This window comes from Amphiura filiformis, chromosome 3, assembly GCF_039555335.1.
Source record: "Amphiura filiformis chromosome 3, Afil_fr2py, whole genome shotgun sequence".
In the NCBI taxonomy this organism is placed as follows: domain Eukaryota; kingdom Metazoa; phylum Echinodermata; class Ophiuroidea; order Amphilepidida; family Amphiuridae; genus Amphiura; species Amphiura filiformis.
The window spans coordinates 18,013,405-18,035,319 of record NC_092630.1 but is presented as its reverse complement, the minus strand read 5'-3'; the positions used below and the strand labels follow the sequence as shown (position 1 = coordinate 18,035,319).

The 21,915-nt window shown below is 36.7% G+C and overlaps 1 protein-coding gene and 1 non-coding gene across 2 annotated transcripts in view; one reads left to right on the top strand and one right to left on the bottom strand.

Moving 5' to 3' along the window:
- Positions 1-21,915, bottom strand: part of LOC140147105 (uncharacterized) — a 68,543-nt gene that overhangs the window by 4,983 nt on the left and 41,645 nt on the right. The gene's annotated exons all lie outside the window — the stretch shown is intronic.
- On the top strand, positions 829-902 carry Trnak-cuu (transfer RNA lysine (anticodon CUU)). The gene has a single exon. It is a non-coding gene; the product is annotated as a tRNA-Lys (tRNA).

Sequence of the window (21,915 nt, the reverse complement as noted above, 5' to 3'; positions counted from 1 at the left end):
TTTGTGGGGCTCATTTTAAATTCTGGACTTGGGTGGTTTTTTTAATCATACACTAAGACAATAATGTTGGAATGAGATTACCACTAGTAAGATAATACAAAATAAAGCACACAGTTAGGTATAATGTTGATAAGCATTCTGCCATGTAATATAAACCACACACTTTCCTTGATTAAACTCATTTTTTTTTCAAAAGTCACTCTCCAGCAATGAATGTGTTACAAGTGGACTTTTATACATACTGGATTTCAATCAATGTGTTACAAGACTCAAATAATGGACTTGGGTTGATTCTTTCATACATGCTATTTTTCACATGCTCAATAGACACAGAGGATGAATTTTAGTTGTTCTTTCATACATATGACAGGCCTATGTATAGCAACTCTTTCCCATGCTTAACTCAATTTGGCCAAAGTATGGACTTGGGTGGCTTTTGTATTCATATATTCAATTGCAACGTCATTGTTTCACTGTATTAAGCATTTCTATGAGGTATAGAGCACCACACTATAAGTTCTTAAAAAATCCCCGTAGTTGGGGTCTCATTTGCATCAAGCCAAAATGGCCGATTATGCTGGGATCAAAATCCAAAGTCTGTCAAAACTGATTAAAACAATACCAATGTAATCTACTCATCATAAGGATTCAGAAACGCATTTCCAGAAGGTACTTTTAAAAGGTGACCACCCTTCTCAAATTAGAGCTTATATTACAGACTTGACATTTAACATTTAAAAAATAACCGTTATTTTTTTACCAGGTTCGCCAGGATATAAGTTTAAATGACCGCTAATAGGTTCGAATTCCAACAAGCCTAATCACGAAGCTCCCGTGGCCGAGTGGTTAAGGCACAGGTCTCTTCAACCTGAGGTCCTGGGTTCGATTCCCAGGCAGGATCACTATTTCTGATTGTCTCCTTTATTATTTGCGACGGCGAAACTGGTAAAAATATAATGTTTATTTATATAATTCCCGTCGATCATGCCACTATTTTCCGTGCTACATTTCCTCACAGGGAGTATGGCAATTTACTTCTCGCACTTACGGTCCTATCTACTATGGGCTATTTGCGGGGAGTAGATAAGTTTAAGTGACCGTTTATAGGTTCGAATTTCACCCAACCCCCATAATCATGAAGATCCCGTGGCCGAGTAGTTAAGGTACAGGTCTCGTAAATCTGAGGTTCTGGGTTCGATTCCCAGGCGGGATCACTTTTTCTGCTCGTCCCCTTTATTACTTGCGACGACGAACCTGATAAAAAAAATAATGTTTATTTATATAATTCCCGTCGATCATGCCACTATTTTCCGTGTTATATTTCCTCACAGGGATGATGGCAATTTATTTCTCGCATTTACGGCCCCAGTTACTATGGGCTATTTGCGGGGAGGAGATAAGTTTAAGTGGCCGCTTATAGGTTTGAATTTCAACCAGCCTGTCATGAAGCTCCCGTGGCCGAGTGGTTAAGGCACAACCTGCGGTCCTGGGTTCGATTCCCAGGCTGGATCACTTTTTCTGTTTGTCTCCTTTATTATTAGCGACGGCGAACCTGTTAAAAAATGTTTATTTAAGTTATAACCTGTTTATGGTTCTAGTTGTTTTGGATCTGGAATGAGCGTTTTGAGCGTTTCGACAGTATTTTTTGTGGGCACATCAGACATATCGAATTTCATTCTGAATACGAAGAATGTCTTTCTGATATTAAATAATTTTCATTTTTTGAAATTCATGATATAATTAATACAAATTTTATGACAAATTATTAAAATTTAATATTTTTCACATTTTTTATATATATAACAGTCCTCGAAGTAAATTTTTATAAATCTAATGACATATTCCTAAAGTGTATGTAGCTGGGAGGAAAAGCCGACGATCAATTGAAAATTTTGACCTTTCATATTGAAGTTATGAATTTTTTTCCCAAAAAGACCTAATTTTGTTTGGTGTTTTGGGGAAAAAATCCATATCTTCAATACGAAAGGTCAAAATTTTCAATTGATCGTCGGCTTTTCATCCCACCTACATCCGATTTATAAAGTTTATTTCGAGTACTGTTAAATATCAAAAATATCAATTTTTAATCATTTGCCATATTGTGTATTACATTGCGAATTTCAAAAAATCAAAATTATTTGATATCACAAGGCATTCTTCGTATTTAGCATGCAATTCGATATGTCTGATGTGCTCTAGTGTCCCACAATAAATACTGTCCAAACGTCCACCCCTTAATATAATTTTAAGTAAAGATGTCATCCAAAACACCTGGGATCGTGTCAACATGGTCAAAGAAGAGTGAATTGAAGAAAGGTCAAGGTTTACAATTACCGGGGTACCTGTTTGTGGATTTAGTTGTTTGTTAATTCTTTTGTTTTAAGAATTTTTTTAGTAAAGATGTCCTCTAAAACACCTGGGATCGTGACAAAGAGTGAATTGAAGAAAATTCAAGGTTTTCAATTAGGCTACCTGAATTATATTGTTAATATAATTCTTTTTTTTTTCTAAGAAAGTTAACTAATTTAAAACAATAAATGTCTTTAAAAAGACAACACCATGGATTTCATGTTCATGTTTCATAATTTTACATTGACAAGTACTTGGAATGATATAGTAATTTTGTGTGTGTAGCACATGCATAACTAACCGGGTTGGAAATGTTGTTACCACGAATACCACCAATTATAATAAAAAAGACTGATTACTCAATCCCAGGGGTTATGTGACCAAGCTAATAAGCATAATTAAACATTTTAATTATGATATATGAAAATATAACAACTGCAAAATATAAGTGATGACACTTTTTAACCTTTTTGGCTATTTCTCCTTGGAAAGAGATTATGATGTTCATATAGACTTTTACAATTTTCCGGCTATTGTGTCACATTCCTAGGCTCAAATGATGTAAATAATAATCTAAATTATTTTATTGTTTTATCATTGTAACATGCTTCATAGTCATATGTCAAGCATAGTTATCATATTTATGTTCTATTTCATATCATATCAAATGAGTAGTCTTTTAGTAATTGAAGGAAAATGGTTGATGGATGATTAACAGTGATTAGCTAACTACGTCAGTCACTTTTGTACTAATGATAAAGGAGGGATTTACTCAAGGATTTGGGTTAGGTTAAATGAGAGGTTAACAACATTAATGAATAGAGGATAAGACAGAGAGTTGATTATACTACAACGTCACTTTTACTCAATGGCTTTTCCAAGTCATATCAACAACATCCTATTTCTGATGAATTTATGTTTTGTGTTAACTTGGCATCAAATGTAGTTGCACTTTATGTTCAAAAGACATCTTTGTCATGAATCTTGGAAATGCAAGACAAAGGCTAAAACATCTTATCCTCCTACACATCATGTGAGGATGAAACAATAAGCATGTAGTTACAGGAAGTTAACTTGGTTTTGATTGGTTAATAGTTTTATTACATCATAATAAGTAATGATTCTATTGGCTAACACTCGACTTCGTATCATATCAGACCGTCACAACTACAAGACAAATAAACTTCACTGACCCTTTGGGTCGATCCCTCAACATTGGACTCCGTATTTAACTCTTCGCTAATTTCCCCATACTACATTAACGCCCGTCATAGTTCCCTGGCTCAATTCAATCTTTATTTTCTGAATGTGTTGATTATAATTGTTACTACTAACTGCCCAGTTGCTCTACCAAAATGTATAAAACCAAAGCAACTATCTACCCCCAATTACTGGTATTTAACACCCCCCCACTAGTGTCACTCCCAGCATCAATTAGTGATGGTATAAACGAACCCTATTTAACAGTGCAGGTGCTTATACCCAGCTTGGTTCCTGTCTGAATTATTGCTCATTATAATTGTTGAATTAGTGGTCACTTGTTGACAGCTTATAAGTAGCCTGGATCAGCAGGGGTGCATTTATATCATTTTTCTTATAGCAACTGTTCAAAATATTTAATGTCAAATGGTTCCTAAAAACCTTATTTGTGAATGGATTTTTATAGTTGAGAAAACAAAATGTATGTTTAATATATCAATTTTTCCATTAACAGTACAGCAATTTCCTAAGTTTCCTAAGTTTGTGCTATGCATGTACCAGTACAGTACATGTACAATAAAATGTTTTCATTATGCTCACCAGAACACTTTTTCCCAGACCTGAGAAAGCCCCTGTAGACAGACCCCGGGGGGGGGGGCACTCACATGTTAAGGTGGTACAGGTATGTGCGGCGGTTAAGGGTCCCTTTTTCAGGCTTTCCGGCAGTTCCTTAAGCCCCACATTTGGATCTGCTCCAGTTCTTTGAGCCTCAAACTCTGACAATTGTAGCTCTTTAAGCTCAAATTTGGAAAATATTTAGACATTTTTAGCTATCAGTTCTCAGTTCCCAAAGTTCGGCGCTCCGCGCCGCACACCCCTACCAAAATTGAAGTTGAGTGCCCCCCGGGGACAGACCACGAGGCCGGGTAAAATGCCCAGGGTTTAGCCAAGGCCAAGTAAAATAAAAACATGTTTCACATCCAGGTTTTTGAAAAAAAGGAGGAAGAGGGGCCTTTTAATTTTTATTGCAAAATCGGTGTAAATACCCATAATTAGAGCTGTTTTAGCGTATACAATAATGCGTGGAAAAAGGAGGCCTCTTTTTATTTGTTGTTCTGAGAGATATATCCCCTCTAATCCGATTTTGAGTATAATAAAGAAAGTCATGCATATGCAAAATGAAGCAATTACCTATTGCTAACTTGGTAAAATGCATACTCGTAGCCCAATCTTGTACATCATAGCACCCAGTTTTGGTTTGTGGTTTCGAAATGTTGCAATTAAACATTAGTTCTTTCACATATGAAACGCTAAAACCCAAATCTAGAACAAACAATCATATATTTAGAAAGATATAGCAACCTTTCCATGATAGAGATTGGACCCAAGACAAAGTACACCCAAATTAAGTGTCAATTCAGAATTATCCCACCATGGTGGAAAAATATTATCTTGGAGATATTCCCGAAGATACCTGGGATTGTGTCAAATAAATTGTAATTAAAATAAAGGGAAGTGGAACAAAGAGTTTTTAAAAAATGATGTAAGCTCTAAAACTCGAAGACACCTGCGATTATGGTATTGTGTCATAGACGTTTTGAATTAAAATAAAGGGAAGAATGTAACAAAACGGTTTTTTTTAATGACGCAAGATCTAAAGTTAGATTAAAAATGCACCACTAGCAGTACGTGATCTTTGGTTGGGAGAGAAATAGAGCCCTCATTGGTGACGTTTGACCTTCAGGAGCTATGCAGAGATCTATGTTGTTTCTGAGATGTCCAACACAACGTTCCTCACAAGTGTACTGAAGGCCTGATTGATATTTTTCGCATAGGCATATAGCAGCTGTTGCAAATCTTGGATTGCCATCATAGTCGAAAGTTGCGATCAACCCTTTACAGGCTATATGTCATAATTAAATCAAGATCTCTCTTCTCTTTACTGCTTCAAGATGAAAATTGCAAGTGAAAGTATCTGATTCAAAATCCCGATATATGAAATTATCTACTAGGAGGTGTAAGTTGTGTTTTCCATAGTAAGCTACGACTGGGCCCGGGCTATGGAAGATTCTAACAGATCAATATCTCAATATCATCAGCAAAATCCAGGTAATTCAGCACCCTAGCAGGATACCTGCTTGACCGACGTGGGTAGGTAACAATTCCAGCATCAATTCCAGAAGTTGATTTCTACAGAAGGTAGTCTACCAGGATAATGAACAGGAATGGTGCCAACACATCGCCCTGAAGCACTCCAGTTCCCAGCAAACACAAAAACGTTTTAAAACGTTTTAAATAATGTTATTTAATGTTCTGAAAACGTTTTATACCATTAATACATACTGCAGTTACTGTCCGTTTTCCTATACACAATACACAGTGCTCTCACCATTGAGCTGTGACCTGTACAAATCGTGCCATGTTAGAAGAATAGGCATTTGTCTAGTTAACGTCAATGTGTGAAAAATAACCGGCCAATATTAAAAGTACTCTCAAAAACTTCTAGCAAATATATTCCTCTAACATGACCTAAAATTACAGCTAGGTTAGATGCTCAGAAATATTCGTAAAATAGTGAGTGAGGGCAAGACATAGCTAGCCAACGTCCCGTGTTAATTGAATGGAGATTTGACCGAAAATTTTGGTAAACGGACCGCTCACTTCTGAAGAATGCCACACGAAAACGGTACAAGCTACATTTAAAGTACTCTCTGTTCGATCATCATGATGAGTTTCTTACATAGTATGCCGAAATTGGGTACTGTAGGTGGTTGACAAAGGGTCGTACTTCGCTGATGAGTAAAGCAGTATACAGACTTTTTATTGTACGTACAATATTGTATGTACAATATGTACGTTATTTAATCTATAGCCATTCTATTTCCAGTAATGTTTAAGTTCTAACGAATGTTTGATGACGTAAAATCGATAATATATTTCTGCTAGATATTGTATGTACCATATTATCGATTTTTCGTCATCAAACATTCGTTAGAACTTAAACATTACTGGAAATAGAATGGCAATAGATTATATAACGTACATATTGTACATACAATATTGTACGTACAATACTCGGAGTCTGAAGCCCGCTTAAGTGACAGTGAACATGAAATTCAGCGCCCATAACCCAAGTTAGTAGCTAGTTAGTGGAGGCCGTCACGGGACTGATTATTGATTATTGAAGTGCCTTATTAATAGATACGCACGATTTAGGGCAAGAAAAAAACCCGGGACACTTTTGGAGACATCATCATCATCATCATCATCATCATCATCATCATCATCATCATCATCATCATCATCATCATCATCATCACTTTCTACCTTTTTTCTAAACAACATACTGTTTTAATAAGATTTTTTCTTAAAATGCATTTAACTATAATTATTGTTTAGAGCGTGGTGAAATAAAACATCACGATTTTCATCACAAAACAAATATAATGCATAAGAAATCGTTTGTTTTAGAGCGTGATAATGAAATAAAACATCACGGTTTTCATCACGAAACAGAGTAATACATAAGAAATCAATTTTTCGTGAGTGATGAAATAAAACATCATGATTTTCATCACGAAACAAAGTAATACATAAGAAATCGTTTGTTTTAGAGCGTGATGAAATAAAACATCACGATTTTCATCACAAAACAAAGTAATAGGCCTACAAAAGAAATACTTTTTTCGAGAGTGATTAAATAAAACATCACGATTTTCATCACGGAACAAAGTATACATAAGACATCGTTTGTTTGATTGCAATCAACCGCGACAGTTCGTCTCACACACATAACAATGCACTGCGATCAAATAGGTTGATGACAACATTTGATTGAATGGACTGCACTGCGACATGATTACGGTGCACCGGTTCAAATCCTTTGTTTGGAGCAAATCAATAATTTCACGTACAGCCTCTATGCAAATTAGAGTTTACACACGCTGCAGCTGGGGTAATCGACCGAAGCTTGTTGTCGTTAGTGATCGAATGCATGAGCTTATTTGCTTTACTGAATCGATTTACTGGATTAATATCCTGTTAACTGGGTTTAATGCCACAAAGGTCGAATCGGGCTTGCCATGGACCATAAGTGCATCATGATACCCTTTATATAACTCGACATTTAAACATTTTCTGACAACCTTTTATAACCTTTTGCGAATTATGTCGAAAACGTTTTGTGTTTGCTGGGTTGTTACTTGGAAAGGCTCTGAGATACTTCCATCTTCCATTACGGCACAATTGGAGTCCTAAGCTTGTATAGCACCGGCACCTGGATGACATTTACCACAACCTTTGGTATTCCATAATGCCGCAGCACTGAAAATATGACTGACCTGTTGATGGAGCCGAAGGCTTTTTTGAAGTCCACAAAAGTGACTGTCATCAAGGGAAGTTGTTACTCCTTAAACCTTCCATGATCCTCCTCAAAATGTGTATTTGCTGAGCATAACTGCGACCTGATCTAGAGCCAGCTGGTTGCTTCTCAGTAAAGGATCAATGTGAGGTCGGATCCTGTTCAAAAGGATCTTGTTGTACACTTTTGCGGCAATGGACATAAGCGAAAAACCACGGTAGTTTGTCATGAGAGAGAGGTCGTCTTTCTTTGGTAGAGGAATGATTACATTTGTGGCCCATTGACGTGGCGGTGTCAGCGCAGCGTTGAGAATACTTTCATACAGAATTCGAGAATCATATCAATCATGCTATCCCCTCCTCCCTGAAGTGCTTCAACAGTTATAGCACTGCTGCTGCCTTGTTGGTTTTTATGGCTGCTATTACTTCGACTACTTCTTCATGAGTTAAGGGCTCAGTGATGATAGGAAGATTTTCAACAGCTGGTGCAGGAAGTTCTGAAGCTGCTGTCGCTGTTAAGGAGTGAGCTAAAAAAATATTCCTTCCATTTAAGCAGTTCATGGTCACTGGTTAGGGCTGTTCCATCCCTCTTTTTGACTTTCACCTCTTTCCTTGAGTTCTTCCCAGAAATCGAAGCGAGTGTATGATTTTCCAGGTGGTGGTGTAATTCCCCATCTCGTCGGCCAGCTTCAGGTCTTCCATCTGCTTATTGAGGGTAGCAAGCTCGTCAGATTTACAAGAGTTGTAAAGGCCGGTGTTCAAGTTCCTCCATCTTTCTCTAGCTTGACGAAATTTTGATATGGAGTACCGCTTTTTGGCCTCATCCCTTTCAAGTTTTTAGTCTGATGGTTGAATCTATCAGGATCTTGCCACTTTTTCTAGTTGAATTTTGGTCTCTTGCAAGGTTTTCCTTGAGTTGTATGCTCGACAGTTGCAGAGAGAATTTACCCACTTGCTATTAGAATGTGATCTACCTGTGCATAGGTTGATCCAGCTGGATGGGTCCAAGTCCAGAGACGGTTCCTGGGTTGGGGAATGAGATTGTACTCCTGGTAAGTGTTGACCAGACGCTCACCGTTGTCATTGGTTGAACCAATGACCCAAGGATGGGAAACAGGCCTTGAAATAAAAAAAAAAAAGGCACAAGTTGGGCGTAATTCGGACACTAAGTGACAGATCAGAGCAAACACCATTGTGTCTTCTGAGGAGGACAAACAACAGGAATTGAACAGAGTCCGCAGATCACTGGCAGTGTGCGGCTATCAGGACTGGTCCTGGGACCACGTCACGAGAAATAGTGTCCGGGACGAAAACAGGCTTCCTAGGCAATATGATTACGTCAAGAGGCAACGTGTCTATCCCTTATGTGGCAGGGGTCACGGAGTCCTTGCAAAGACTATTCCATTCCAACGGCTTCAGCACTCATGTCAAGCCACAAAACACTCTAAGATCGCTTCTGGTAGCACCAAAGGACAAAGCGAACAAGCTTGACAAGTGCGGGATTGTATATCAGGTTCCTTGCAAGGAATGCCGTCCACTTATGTGGGTGAAAGTGCCAGAACTCTAAAAACTCGCTTAGATGAACACTCCAGAGTCCAGACCCTCCTCGCCAGTTGGTGAAGACTCTGCCACTTTTCAGCACGAGATTGACTGGGAGGGGGTCCGCATTCTGGACAACTTGAAGAAGAGAACTGGTTCAAGCGAGGAGTTAGAGAGGCCATCAACATAAGGCGAACCAACAGCGACCTTAACAAAGACAGAGGGCGCCACCACCTCCCAAGATTCTACAACCTACAATGCTACAACCGGCTCATCGCGTCACGTGATCCTAGCCCTAACGGGCTAGGTCACGTGACCCCTCCAACTTCCCAGTAACATCAGTTGGCACCGAAGTTCGATGGATGTCGGCCGCAGGCCACCACAGCTATTATTTATTTTTCAATTTTAATGTATCCCTTTATACAAAGTGAGGCAATTTTTTTTTCGTCTCACTAGTGGGCGATTTTTTTTCTTCAAAAAACTCCCATGCCTCCCCTCCCTGGAAATCTAATGGTGCGCCCCTAAACAAGTAAGTCGTGAGAAATTGGTTAAACTTTTCTTTCATTCATGCCTCTCATCTACCCTCGGTATTTTTGGAGCAGTTGGAGCAGCGCCCCCCCAGGCGCGCTCCCTATTTAATTTCACCAAACACCCTACAGACGAATGGTGGTTCTCCGTGACTTTCTTTGATACACCATTGAACAAACACGCGATAAATGAGCTTAAAATGAACCCAAAAAAATGCAGTTTAGTCTCACCCCGCTCTGTATTTGCCACTATCAGAAACGGCACGACATAAACCGACTGATAAGGAGACTGTATAATCTCTGTGACAACATTTTTGCGACACCCTTTAGTGAATGTTATACAGAGAAGATAAGACGTGTTTCATGCAATATATGATTCATCTGTCTTGCACATGATTATGGATAGGGTAATGTAGGCCTATATGTTGAATTGCACCACAACTAAGGGTATGCATGATTGCTATATATTGGTGATATTAGCCTACTATTCCTTAGCCATATTGCTAAAAGGGAACACTAAGTGTGTTTTGTCTATTAAACATGGCAAGAAAGTCTGGGTGAAAACTATGCGTCTTTCTGCATGGTTTCAAGGATCCAAGATATGACTACTATACGGGTTGACTACTAGAAAAAATCATGAAATCCTTTGTACCCAAATAAATTATAGTATAGCTTGTACTGTGGTTCGAAATATTGAGATTTGATCCTGATGTGACAAAAATAAAAATCCCTTTAAAGGGAATACCCAGGCCGTACGGAGGTCACATGACTGCACAACCCCCCGGACTGCCCCACCTTGGCTCCACATAGCTGCAAAGAGGTAGGTAGTGTATGCAGTAAGCCTATATAAAACACAGGTCTTCTGATCAGTCAAGAAGGTGGTGATTCAACCAAAGAACTAGTACTCCACAACTGAGCTATGATTGCTGAATAAGTATATGAACTACCTGTATGCTACTACTAGCCTACTGCAGTCAGAGAACATCAATCCCCATGCCAATATGTTTGTAAATTTATATAAATGTATATGAATGCATGTGGTGTTACTATGCTATAGAACATTTGGCTCAGAGGTCACAGCTAGGATATCAATTTAAAATAAATGATTTGGTACATGAAGATCAATCAAAACTAATTATGAACTTGAGACGGCCAGATTTAGTGACCTTCTCTGTCAAACATTGCACAGATTCTCATGTTGAGTATCTGTGATTTTTGTGAGTGAGAATGTTTCACTGGCAAATGCTTAATCAATGCTTAATTATTTTGATAAAAGTAGGCCTATATCAAACAGTCTAAGTGGAATAACTTGCATGATGGGAGCAGGAGGATTTTTTACAATTAATTTAGTGTCCGATTATAATAGGTTCCTTCTAATGGTTCCTTCTAATTCAGTCTGTGATGAGAACAACAATGCAATTCAAATCATAGATGTTTAAGAAGTGTGACCTCAGACCAGCCAGCCAGCTAGCCAAGTTCATGAATTAGTGGCCATGGCCATTCACCGGTCAACTTTCATATTGCAACATCATCCCTATATGTCAAAAAATAACTTCATAGGCTACAGAACAGCTGTACGAATAATTGTCATGGGGACTTGAATGAGGTTAATATCCCATCCATTCCCTGGGTAAAGTCAAGCACTACTGAATATAGTTTTATGAATTTTGTCATGGGGAGTGAGGTTAGTTTTTTAGTAGCCTGCAGATCCATTAGATACTCTGCATTATCCTGTAAAATAATTTTAATGAGGACGAAGCAAATGCATTTGGCTACTTCGTTTCAAAGTAGCCAATTTGGGTTCAAAGGACAAGGTCTAAACTGAATGTAATATCACCAGGCTGAAGCCTGGGTGAAAAAATAGCAAAGATTGTTTAAACACATATAAATGCACACAGTTCACTTGTACTGGTCATTTAAACATGATATTAATTGTCGTGATAAACTGAAGTGTAGCACAAACATAGTCATTTTCAAGACGAATAAAACATAGGCAACCTTGGCTCATGGGGCCCAATAAAATTGGATAGGACATTTACTCCTCATTAAAAATATACTTCAAATTGGAATTTTTCTTCAACATAATCACATATAAATACATTTTGCATCTGAACAGAATTCTAACCTATATAACCCTTATTTTTCTTTTTTTCTTACTGTTGTGAAAAGAATAGGCCTATTAGTACGTGTAAGTCAATGTTTGTCGGGATCATGGTGTGGGATGTCGCCACTTGGTCCAAACCCATTTGGTCCATTGCCAGTTAGTCCATTAGTACTTAGTCCATTTTTACTTGGTCCAATTCCCTGTTAGTCCAATTGCCTGTTGGTCCAAAACCCAGTTGGTCCATTACCAATTGGTCCAATTACCACTTGGTACAATTGCCACTTGGTCCAAAACCCACTTAGTCCACTACCAGTTGGTCCAATTACCACTTGGTCCAATTGCCAATTGGTCCAAAACCCACTTAGTCCATTACCACTTGGGCCAATTGCCACTTGGTCCAATTACCACTTGGTCCAATTGCCACTTAGTCCAATTGCCACTTGGTCCAATTACCACTTAGTCCATAACCTCTTGGTCCAATTGCCACTTGGTCCAATTGCCACTTGGTCCAATTAACACTTGGTCCAATTACACTTAGTCCAATTACCACTTGGTCCAATTGCCTGTTAGTCCAAACCCCACATAGTTTACCTCTTGGTCCAATTATCTTTTGACCTTCATTCTAACCATAATCCCTGACCCCTAAATCTAATCCTACCTCCTATAACACTAATTTCAAACTCTAACCCTTACCCTAACTCTTGCCCTATAACCCTAATCCAGGACTCTAACCGTAACCACTGAATCTAATCCTAAGTCTAACCGTAACTGTAACCCTAACCCCAAACTCTAACCCAGCCCTTACCTTGAACTCTAACCCCTAACACCGCTCTGTGACAGGCATGGTTTGTCAATAACCTTGTTATACTTTTTTATTTTCCCCCTTTTTTGTAAGTGCTGGTCCTTTATGTTGCAAGCCTACCCAGAATTGATCCAAAATAGTAACAAATAAATGTGCACTAGTAAAACATAATTTCGAGGTTGAGGAATAAAGAAAGAAATCAGAATTGTAAATTTAGGGTCGGTAAACTTTTGCAAAGTAATGTTTTGTTGTTGTTTGTATGTTTGTTTGTTTCTTACGTTTATTATCAGTCAGATGATAACAATCAAGTACATTTTTGGGGAGCTAACAGGTGATGCATTTGTTTTCTGCAGGCTAAACTTTAAAACATTTTATGATGTCTATTATTAAGGGAACTGACCATTATATTTCAATGTTCACTTTTTACCGCACTTGTTGATATGAAATTAAAACATAAGTGACTATAAAATGGTGGTTTGGTTTTTGTTCAACCCCTGGCATATATCTAGTCCCTTTAAAATTCAATGTACATGTAATGTAGCATTAAGATGAGATTCATGCAAATATTATGAAGACACATACATGTAAAGTTATGTTTTCTTTCAGTTTAATCAAAAGCTGTAACTTACATAAAAGAATTACGCTACATGAGTTTTGGACCAACTGGCAATTGGACCAAGTGGTAATTGGACTAAGTGGAAATTGGACCAAGTGGTAATTGGACCAAGTGGTAATGGACTAAATGAGTTTTGGGCCAAGTGGTAATTGGACCAAGTGGCAATTGGACCGAGTGGTAGTGGACTAAGTGGGTTTTGGACCAAGTGGCCATTGGACCAAGTGGTTATTGGACCAAATGGTAATGGACTAAGTGGGTTTTGGACTAACAGGCAATTGGGCCAAGTGGTAATTGGACCAAGTGGCAATGGACTAAGTGTCAATGGACTAACTGGCAATGGACCAAATGGGTTTGGACCAAGTGGTGACAGACCCATGGTGTCACTGAACGGTCCACGCCTTTGTTGGTGGGGTGTGTGTGGATGTGGATGCGGAGGCGTGGGGGTGCGTATTTGGTGCGAGCTGAGGGTATTACTACAATGATGATATCACACATAACTTCACACTTTGGTTTCGTGCAACAAAGATACTCTAAATTTGTTCCCCATATAGCCAAATGCAAATGATGAACTTTGTCGCTGCTCATCCCTTTTAAGGAATTTTTATTGAAGATTTGCTACATGTAGTGAGTCCAGTCCCAACAGCTTTCAATAAGGGTGATCACCGGGGGTGATCAGCCCTGGAAATATACATTTTTGTAATACCGCTTAAAAGTTTGCACATTTATTGGTTTCTAATATCAATGTCAATATTGTTCCACAATTTCATGTTGAATCAGATCTATTTTCAAAATAACATTGATGTTAGAAACTATTTTCTTTTCTTGTAAAGGAATCCATTGTTTGTCATCATAAAATCTTTAATAACCAAATGTCACCAATGAGGGCTCCATTTCTCTCCTGACTAAAGATTTAGATCTTGTCATTTATAAAAAACAACTCTTTGTTCCATTCTTCCCTTTATTTTAGTTTAAACTTCTTTGACACGATCCCAGGTGTTTTCATGCGAAACTCGGTGGATGTGATTTCCATTGATCCCTTTGTTTGTACAAGTATAAATTTAGTATAAATTAAATGTAGACCTATTTAACACACATTTTTCAATTTAGCTTATAGTATGTCATTGGTGGTATTCGTGGTAACAACATTTCCAACCCGGTTAGTTGTGCACGTGCTACACACACAAAATTACTATATCATTCCAAGTACTTGTCAATGTAAAATTATGAAACATGAATTTCATCCATGGTGTTGTCTTTTTAAAGACATTTCTTGTTAATAGTTAACTTTAAAACAAATGAATTTAACAAATAACAAACAGGTAATTGAATACCTTGACTTTTCTTTCAATCTTCTTTGACACAATCCCAGGTGTCATCCATTTGAGATAAATAATGATTTGAGATATACCAATAAAGTTTCTTATAAAAGTTTTCTAAACATGATAAAATTCAGCTCAGTCATCAAAAAATACTTAACATTTCAGCAAATTCAGCTGCCATGTTTTTCTATGAGGATTAAAATTGTTCTAATCAACGCAATGAAGCTAGTTGACAGAATGAAGTAAGACACTTGCAGAGTAAGATCACGATAACTTTATCCGTAATTAAAAACTGGATTTTTTTTAAATTAATTTTTTAGGACATGAAGGGGGATCTATGCCACTGTTATATTTTTGGTTTCTTTTTTAGAACATGAAGGGGGGATCAAAAAAATTTTAGACCATAAAAAGGGGGATCAAAAAAACATCCACCCTTTTTTAGGGGGATCAAACATTTTTTTGACGTCCGAGGTTCCAACTTTTTCACCCCCACCCCCATCAAAGTATTTATGAACACTCCCTTAGGTTACTGTATACGGTATACCTTTTCATAACCATAAAACCATTTACTAGTAGGGCCTATTTTAATGTAATAAAATAATATCAGTAGGCCTATAATTTCGAGTTCAACTGAATGCGTTCATAATGATTATTAAACATAGGCCCTAGGCCTATTTATTTATCAAAAATCGACTATGGCATAGGCCTAGTCTAGGAAAGAAAGGAAAGGGTATTTATAAAAGTTACAAATACCGCATTTTGTTTAGGCCACCCGCGGGGGCCACCTACAGGAAACACGTTGTTTCCCAGTTGTTGTTGGTTTTTTTTTTTGGGGGGGAGGACAGTAGCTTTCCATTTCAGCTTTGTCCTGCCACAGATTCCTGCAGTGCAGTGGCCTTGCAATTTTTTTTGTCCGACCAGAAAATCGCTGTTTTGACATGCTGTGGATTTTAAAAAACCCATCAATAAATCACTGTTTACATTTACGCACATGTGTGTGTGGGAGCGTACAGTAATTGGTGGTTGCCAACAATGTAGTTTTATAGCGCTTTTGGGCTGCTTTTAAAGATTTTTTGGAGTCTATTTTGAATTTGTATCAAGAAAAGGTGAATGTTAGTATAAACTTATACAAAAGCCTGGTTATTTCGCTGTAGTTTGTAGGCTACCATATGTTGTGAGTAACTTCTGTAATTACAATAGAAACCTAGACGCCTTTTAGGTCGATCAGTTGGGCGATCAGTCCCGGGCGATCAGTATAACCCGCACAAAGCGAACACTTTAAATTCTGGTAACACTGCACCGAGATGTTGAGATGGGGATAGTTATGTGAAGGTCATGCTTTTGAAGAGAAAAATCTGTGATTCATTCACCACATTTTCGTGGAAGAAAAGAGGCGATTTCCTACAAGTTACTATATAAAAATGTGAACATTCTTTAATACGGAATATCAGCGCTGAAGTTAAAGTTGCATCAATTTGTGCAGATCTAGTGTCATGAGTGTATGGTTCATGTGTGTACTGTTACTAGTAGCGAGCCTTTCACTCTATTGAACTTGGTTTATCAACTCTTTCTGACCATCAATCATGCAATAGCCAGCCGGCGCATACAGCAGCATGCATGGAATTAACCACATCCACTTCCATGTATGAAGCAGTAGTTTGGTGTTTGGACCATGGACTTTTCTACAGTCAATGTTTGGACCGTTTTTATAGACCAGTCCTAGCTCTCAAAAACTGATCATAGGAAACACGAGGTATAAAGGTAAGCATGCATGTTTGGAACTACTGTTTGGGAATAGTCGCAAGAATCGGGGCAATAATTTAGGCCTACTCAGTTTATACTGTACAATGTAGACATGGGAATGAGCAGTAATAGTTTGAAAATGAAGACTTTTCCAGATTTTAGTATAGTCAGTAGGCCTATTTCTACTAGTACTAGTTATCAATCAGTTCCAATAATTGGAACTCACGGCTCCGACCAGTTACTACAACTAGTTCAATTATATAGCTGCTGAGTAGGCCTACTGCAAGTCTAATTCTAACTCTACTTTCCACTTCTAGTACCAGTATCTCTAGGCATTTTTAGTAGGAGTATGGAAACTTTTGGGCTTTATTTAGGCTCATAAGTTAAAGGAGGATTTCGTGATCCTAGCATCCTCTTTTTATGACATTTTTCAGTAGATATCCACGAAAAAAGCTTATTTCCAAAATTTCAGTTGATTCCGATTTTGCGTTTGCGAGTTATGCATGATTATGTGTATTACACTGCTCCATAGACAATGTGTTGTAATTTCGTTCTGGTGCACCAGAACGAAATTCAAATTTAGCGATATTTTTGCTAAACTAATTAATCTGCAAGAAATATTTGGTACATAAACATTATGTAGCCAGAGGTATCCAGTGGTGTAAAAATCTCAACTTTTTGGGAAAAGTGGGGGATGAGGCTGTGGATCACTTAAATGCCCCTTTAATAACTGATAAATTGTTGGGCTAAAGTATAATAAAAGTATGTATCGAATTCATCTGTGAGGTAGAATTTTGGCAAAAATACATTTTTGGAGAAGATCCAAAATATAAACTTTTTTCTTTTTGACGAAAATTTTTTCTGATACATGTACGTAACAAAAATTTTTGAATAAAAAAAATTTAATCAAATCTTAAAAACTAGACTTTTTTTTACATGGTTGAATTTTTACCAACTTGGTTGAAATTTCAACTTGGTTGAAAAATCAGAATTTTTATGATTTTGTTTTAATTGAGCTTTTTCCAACCATTTTGGTGCAAATTACTCAAATAATTTGGTCAAATTTACTCAAATTTGCATCGAAGTTTTATGCTGCACATTTGTAGAATTGCATCGCAAGTATTCAAAAGTGTCATAGCATTTTGAGATGCGATACTGGGTAAATCGAACGCTGCCATCAAATACCAAGTTTTTAAACTTCCTATCACTATTTTGCTTTCATCCTGGCTGAGATAGGAGGATGAGTAAGATAAATCAAGGTTTGGCCTTAGCTTTGTTTTCCATAAATTTCCAAGATTTAGGACAATGATGTCTTTTGAAAAGAAAGTGCAAAATTGACACAAAACATGTGAGAAATATGTGACTTGGCTTAGAAATGCAAGTGAGTATAAAAGTGACCAAGTTGTGGTATAAAATACAGGCCTAACCTGCAAATCTCTAAGGACTGACTGACCTACATAGTACTATCTAGATGATCTATATGATTGATAAGGCACTGTTATTTATATTTTTCGCCAGCCCATTCGGGGCTGGTACCTGTTTCAGGTTTGGGGTCAGTTTACTCAGGAGATTATATTTTAGTGGTATTGGAATGATTTTTTTTTTATACTTTTTGTGGTTAAATTTTTTTAAATATTTTAATTCGATTTGTTAGGAAAAGTAAGTATGTTTTGCCGTTTCAACGAACTAAAACGAGTGAGTATTACCAAAGTTATGTTTGAACTAATTAATTATGACTTTAAAAGTTTAAAGGCCTAAATGTAACAATAATAGTTAATATATATAGCATCATATGGTCAGCAGAAGAAAATCTGACATCACCTATGATGTCATATCAGTGTCCTTGACCGGGGTCCTTACTCCTTGACCACTGAACAGCGTGATATCATGTTGATAACAGATCTATAGAATCAAAATCTTCATCATATCCCCAGATCATATCACAGATTCTCAACAATCTGTGATCATATGGACCATATTGATGTGAAAGTAGTTATCTATCATATCCTGTCCCGTTTTATGGATAAAATGACTCAAAATGTTATTGATGAAATGGTTGCTATCATAAACATCAGTTTTGTCTTTTCAACGGGAAAAATCCGATGCAAAATAAAGTTTTTAGGGCCTAGCTATAATATGGGCATAATTTATGCATATAGTATTGAACAATGTACCCCATTTGACATGCACTATAGATAAATAAATTGTCTTACTTTATTAATTTAATAACTTCTTTATTATAAATAAAATGACACATAACTATTTGATTCATAAAATTACATTCAACAAAATGATTGAAGAGAAAACACACAAGGCACTAGGCAGACTGTTATAGAATGGAGTATGTAAGATGCCATGTCCATAGCTTCGCAGGAGTTTCCGACTAGCAATCAACATGATCAGCACATTCAGAAAAACACAGTTTAAGAGTGAAGATTGTAGTGAGTAACCAGTCCTTTATAAATGTGCTGGCCACTATCTATTATAATAAAGTAGGCTTAAGGCGATATAATACCCCGATTTTCATCAGTACCCCTCTTCTTTTTTTTCTTGCAAATTTATTAAGTACATATATATGTTTATCACCTCATGTCCTGAACTTATAAAATATATCTACATATAAAGTGACTTTCAACCATTTTAGTTAGTAATTTTAGCCCTATATATTTTTTGTTTACTGTAACCTAGTAACTCAGATCTGTGTTTCATAACAAACCATAATTTATTCTTTACAAAATGTTCAAGTAGGGTACATGAATAGAATACATTAAATCCTTTGTTATACTCTCTATAGAAAATCTATAGTGGTGCATGCAAAATACCTACCATGATATAACACTGAATAAATTAAATAAACACTTATACAATAGATGCATAGTCATTAGTTGTTAGGAGAAGAAAAGGCTATTAGGTCACCGTATGTCAGGTTATAGGTCAATTGGTTCAGGTCAAATTTAAGCATCAATTTTGAATACACATGTGAGAGTCTGTGATATCATATGAGGCATAATTTTGATATTCTGTCTTTAACTGGATATATATCGAGAAGTGCATGGTGGATATACTAATATACCTTGGGATGTAAATGGTGAGTACAATTTAGAATGCCTAGTTGAGACGGATTTCACAAATAAATATAAAATAGTTACCAAAATCACAAAAGCTAAGCTTACGGAAAACTACCCAATATGGTGGTATAGGTGACAAGAAATACAATTCTTTTCAACATTGCTGTAGTATGGTTGTGGTAACCTGTTACCTATGGCTTCATTAAGTTTCAGTGCAATAATGTCGCAAGTTAAAAATACAAAATATAGCTCAACATTGAAAATAGAAGCATTTTAACCAGTTCCTTTTTTGATAGTTGTGGAGCACCAAGTTCATGAAGTCATAAAAGAAATCAGGAACCACTTATTCCCATTTTACATATCAACTTTATTTCCCTAATGTGTTAGCAACACATACCCAAAATTTTAACGAAATCCGTTGATAGTAAGCTTTCCAAAATGAAGTGAATTTAAATCATCAGTGATGTACCTCCTTTTGGCTTCTATCTGTAAAAGCATGTAAGCTACATTGATACCGATACCACCAATAAAACGAGAAGATTTGCCCCTTCATTTTGCATACCACTTTGTCCAATTTTTTTTGTAATTTCTTCACAAAATGCAAAAAATGCAAAAAAAATCAATGGGTGTAGTACCCCCTTAAACTATACATTGCGAATTAATTAAGTTATTTTAAAATAAAATGTATATGTAAGTTAACTCAGACCGGGTGTGTATATATCGAAAGCAGTGAAATCGGACATTCCTAAGCGAAGATATTGAGTTAGTAAGTTCTGGTATTACAAAATTGGAAATTGAGATATCGTGGGTAAAAAGCTGAAAAGACAAAAAACCCAACTACAACAACAACAACAACAACAACAAAACAAACAGACCAGAACAATTTGGAGTACATGTAATGAATTAAAAGAGTTGACATGAGATTAGGAATTAATGTTTTCTGCTGTTTCAGTGTGCATGTTCTCATCGTTGATGGTTTGGTGGACTGTCATGTAGATGTAAGCGTGATCCTAAAAATGCCTTTCACATTGACCAAAACTAATTACAAGACCTCTTCTACATTGAGGCTGGCTTTCCCTTTTAAAGGGAATTTTTATCATGCAATCATTTGTAGTAAATAAGTTGAGACATGAATAGGCCTATATGAAACAAGTTCTACAACATAGCATTGGCTTAGGAAGATTTTCATCATTTTAAAACAAAACAAAAATTTTTGTGACCCATCCGAGGGGGTTTCCCCTTGGTAGTTGGTATCAGGAAATCCCCCCAAAAAAAAGTTCAAATACACCCCCATCATTATCCTTTATCTGGTCACTTTTTTACTTGATCTTGAGTTATTTGAGGGTGGGGGGGTCTGAGCCCCACACCAAAATTATTAAGGGGGCTGAGCCCCTGCAACCCCCCTCCCACGGTTCCTAAATGTATGCACAAAATAATGGGCCTATATTTATATATGTAAATGTAATAGAATAGATTATTACCATCACTTGAGTCACAGGAATGCGACACAATAGCCCAAATGTTTCAAAATATTGACAAGAAGTCCATTAAATATTAAATCAGCTGATGCATACAACACGTATGCTATTAAACTTGGAAAAAAACCTTTTTTTTTTCGCTTTTTGCATTCAATTTATAACTTTTAAATAACATGAACCTTACATGTTTTGATTGTTTAATCTATCCTCAACAACAAATTTCTATTTGATTTCAGTGGTTCAGTCAGTGTTCAATACATGTAGGTGCTTGCCATTGAGCTTACCCTTTTGTATTTCCCAAAATTTGACGATATTTAGTCTTCTCTCTAATTGAATTTAGTCTTTAGCTAAAAAAAAAAGGACTCTTTAAAAAATCCTCCTAGTTTCAATAAATCTTGTTTAAATTGATACATTCCAATACCTATACTACAGACTCCCTAACACTCACTAAATCTAAACAAAATGAACAAAAACATTATACAATTGTACATGCTGAGATGAGTACCTATTCAGTTTATACAACCAGTAAGTGTAACATTCCCAATTACAATTTAGAGTGTTGACTTTTGGTTAGCTCTTTTGTTGACCACTGTGTAAAAGTTGTATTTAAACCCTATTCAATGTGAGATGAGCTGCATATTTTTCTGTGGTTTCCTCAAGAAATTTCATTGTACATATATCTCTAGGTTCTTCATAATGAATAGGCTATATATCTTTAAAAGTGTGTCCTGGTGTGTTGCCATCAATAATGATCTTGATTGCCATATAGGCCTATATTGATGGCAATCATGGCATGATAATTGATATAAAT